The sequence below is a fragment of the Myodes glareolus genome, chromosome 6, assembly GCF_982192425.1.
Source record: "Myodes glareolus chromosome 6, mMyoGla1.1, whole genome shotgun sequence".
NCBI lineage: Eukaryota > Metazoa > Chordata > Mammalia > Rodentia > Cricetidae > Myodes > Myodes glareolus.
Genome location: NC_142031.1, coordinates 115,271,617 through 115,275,586, shown reverse-complemented (window position 1 = coordinate 115,275,586; position 3,970 = coordinate 115,271,617). Strand labels below are relative to the sequence as shown.

The window sequence follows — 3,970 nt, the reverse complement described above, 5'->3', positions numbered from 1 at the left end:
TCGCTGGCGTCTCTCTCCTTCCACAACCTTCTTACATCCGTCTGATCTGGGACTCACAGAACTTCAGGTCTAATGCTAGCAAGGGAGACTTCACCCACAGAAACATCTGAGAGCTGCCTTCAGACTGCTGAGTGGGTGGGAGAGGGAACATTCCCACATCCTCGCTGTGCCTCTCCAGTCTCCCTGGACTCTTATTTTCAAAGCCAATGCTGCGTGGGCAGCAGGATTGGGGTTGACTTGCAAAAGGTACAAAGATGCGGTTTAAGACTAACATCAATTCACACCAACAGCTAAACACTGAAACAGTCAGCTAAGGACTGCTTAAGAGCTTAGATCTCCGTGGCAACTGCACTTTGACCTCATACCTTCCTAGGCAATGCTCGTGAGAATCACTTCAATGGGCCAGGCTGGTCACCTAAAAGAAACTTCTGATTGAGAAAAAGATGGGGATTCACTTCCATAGAGATGCCATTAACATCTTCTTTCTACTAAAAACGGCGTGTTTCTGCTCTCTTTGCTGCCAGACCTCCGCCATCATGGGTCGTATGCATGCTCCCGGGAAGGGCCTGTCCTACTGCCATAGCGACCCCACGTGACTAAAGCTAAAGTCTGACAATGTGAAGGATCAGATTTACAAACTGGCCAAGAAAGGCCTCATTCCCTCCCAAATAGGTGTGATCCTGAAGGACTTGCACGGTGTGGCCCAGGTCCGTTTTGTAACTTGTAATAAAATCTTGAGAATCCTTAAATCCAAAGGCCTGGCCCCTGATCTCCCTGAGGATCTCTACCATTTGATTAAGACGGCAGTCACTGTCCGAAAGCATCTTGAGAGGAACAGAAAGGATAAGGATGCTAAATTCCGCCTGATTCTGATAGAGAGCAGAATTCACCGGCTGGCTCGTTACTATAAAACCAAGCGGGTCCCCCCACCCAACTGGAAATATGAGTCATCCACAGCCTCTGCTTTAGTGGCATAAATTCCCTTGTGTACACGAGCAATAAAATCACTTTGAATAATAAAAAAAAAAGCCTGCGTGTTTCCTTAATGAGGATCTGCCTCCTTGGTGAAACATGTTAGAAGCACGCGGTTGAGGCAGAATATTCACTACGGTGTTGAATGACAGTCCAGTCGCTTCCGTCTGAGAGACAAACAGCAATAACACCCACCTCAGCATGGAGCCTATGCACATGAAGAAGACAGCTGGACAGTGAGCAGCAGGTGCCAGGCACGGATTAAATTCTTCATAATGTGCCAGGCGCTCCTACAGCCACATTTCCGTATGCTAACGGCTGCAAGAACTCTCTGTTGCCATACTGCCATGTTAGTTACTTGGCTACTGCTGTGATAGCACGCCATGACAAGCCCACTTACCAGGAGCCACTCTGCGTAGAGTCCGTTGGAGCAGGGAGGCCTGGGAGTAACTGCACATGGAAGCAAGAGCAGGATGCTGAGAGCTCACATCTTCAACATCAAGCTCAGAGCAGAGAGTAGCCTGTGGGAGGGGTGAGATGATAAATCCCAAGGACATACTTGCTCCAGCAAGGTTATATTTTCTAAACTTTCCTAAATACTGTCACTAACCTGGGATCAAATGTTCGAATATCTGAGCCTACTGGGGACATTCTCATTCAGACTCAAGTATTAATTTGCTGAAATTCCCAGTTTGGGCATCTAACCAAAGGTAGACAATCTTCTTTTGTTTATGTATGTATATGAGTCTACATGTGTACATTTATATCGTATGTGAGCACTCATGTGCACATGTGTGGGGAGGTCAGAGGTCAACATCACATGTCTCCCTCAATGCCTCTCTACTTTATGTTTTGAGACAGGGTCTCACTGAGCCTGGAGCTAACCAACTTAGATAAATTGGCTGGCCGGTGAGTCTCAGGGATTTTCCTGTCTATTCCTCCCCACCACTGAGATTACAGGTACACTAAGCATAGTTAATAAATATATTTAATGAATCTGGAAGTGTAAAGGCCTGTGTTATAATCACTATACTGAAACACACACACACACACACACACACACACACACACACCTTTGTGGGCTTTTGTGTGATAAAAATTAACATAAAATATACTCCTAAACACAATTTGAGTGCATCATAGTGTGTGGCTAACTGTAGACCCTAGGGTGATACAGCAGGTGTCTAAAACTTATCTGTGCCCAGGAACTAAAACTTGAACGTCACAGCAAGAATTTTATGTGCTTCTATCATATCCATCATTGTAAGACTGTGCAGTGGGAGGCACAGGCAGATTTCCAGAGCGTGACAGCTGGGCATCTGATAGCCAGTGCTGTGTATTCATGCATAGCTGGCATTGCTCAAACAAGCCCATCTCCTAAATAACACATACAAGTACATATATGTACACACATACTATGTATGATTGCAGTCCCAAAACACACTCTTAATTTCCAGAAAGGTTGACAGCAGACAGTTAATTTTCAAGCATGTAACAAGCTCATTTGTAATAGGTAGAAGGTTGACTAAAGGCCTGAATTCTAGAGTTCAAACTCTTGTCTTGGCCATGATCACAATGCACATCTGTAACATGAGGGCTGGCTTGTCGGGGTTTCTGTCCTTCCCAGTACCCCAACAGCCGGCAAGCAACAAAGAAAAATTACACACAGGACTCCATAAGGTTATAAACTGATTGGCCCATTAGGTCAGGCTTCTTGTTAACTCTTATAACATATATTACCCCATTATCCTTATCTATGTTAGCCACATGGGCTCAGTACCTTTCTCAGTGTGACAGCTTACATGTTGCCTCTTCGGTGGTCTCCGCAGGAGTGGCTGAGAGAGAGCTTCTGCTTCCAGAATACTCCCAGTCTCTTTGCTCCACCCCTACTTCCTGTCTGGCTTTCCTGCCTATACTGCCTGCCTGGCCAATCAGCATTTTATTAAAATATGATTGACAGAATACAGATAATTCTCCCGCACCATTTCCCTCTTTTTTTTTTTAAACAAAGGAAAATACCCATAATCCATTTGTTGGGAATGTGGGCGTAGTATTTCAGGCTACTTCCTGCTGGTTGGGGGCGCTGATAGTCTTAAGGGGACCTAAAGAAAATTTAGAGTTATAATCAAGTCATGACTGGAATATCCTGTGAGTCTCGATCATCTCAGGCAGCAGTCTTGGATCAGTTCTGGATGTAGACCTCTGTCATCTGGGCCATCTGTTCCTATCGGAGATTTTTCAGGTGGCCTCCCTTGGTCAAAGGTGATTATTCTTAACTCTGAATAAATCCAGAGTCTCTCGTTTTCTGTGGAAACAAAAGCAAAACCTCTTCTCCAAAGTAACATACCTTTTGACTTCAGTTTTGAAGCCAAGGTATTTTCAAAATTCCTATCTTGGGTTAGTTCAGCAGCATTTATAAACAAAAGTCTTTTAGCAGTTGTTGCTCCTTCCTCAGCAATCAAACAATTTAAAGAGAGCATAAAAGCATACAGTATGAAGATTCTCTGTGCATTTTCCATCTTTATGTGGCTTTATTTTAACCTCTATTTCTTTTATTTTTACTTTTACTTTTTGAGACAGGATCTTTGTATATCTTTGTCCTGGAATAACACTGTAGACCAGGCTGTCTTTGAACTCACAGAGATCCTCCTGTCTCTGCCTCCCCAGTGCTGGGATTAAAGGTGTATGCTACCACACCTTGAACTCACAGAGATCTGTCTCTGCCTCCCAGGCATTGGGATTAAAGGCGTGTACTACCACACCTTGAGGTCACAGGTCAATCTACCTCTACCCCTTGAAGTCACAGAGGTCAATATGCCTCTGCCTCCCAGGCATTGGGATTAAAGGTGTGTACCACCACACCCAACTACTCTCTTTCTTTCCTTTTAACTTTAAGAACTTTAACTTTTAGCCTGCATATACACACTGTAAACCATTTAGAGGTTTTCTTCCTCTTTGAATCTCTCTTTATTGTATATTTTTCTTTTTCTGGCTATAT

The 3,970-nt window shown here is 44.0% G+C and overlaps 1 pseudogene; it reads left to right on the top strand.

Moving 5' to 3' along the window:
- Positions 1 to 536: 536 nt before the first annotated feature.
- Positions 537 to 977, top strand: LOC125404299 (small ribosomal subunit protein uS15 pseudogene; annotated as a pseudogene).
- The last annotated feature ends 2,993 nt before the right edge of the window (positions 978 to 3,970 follow it).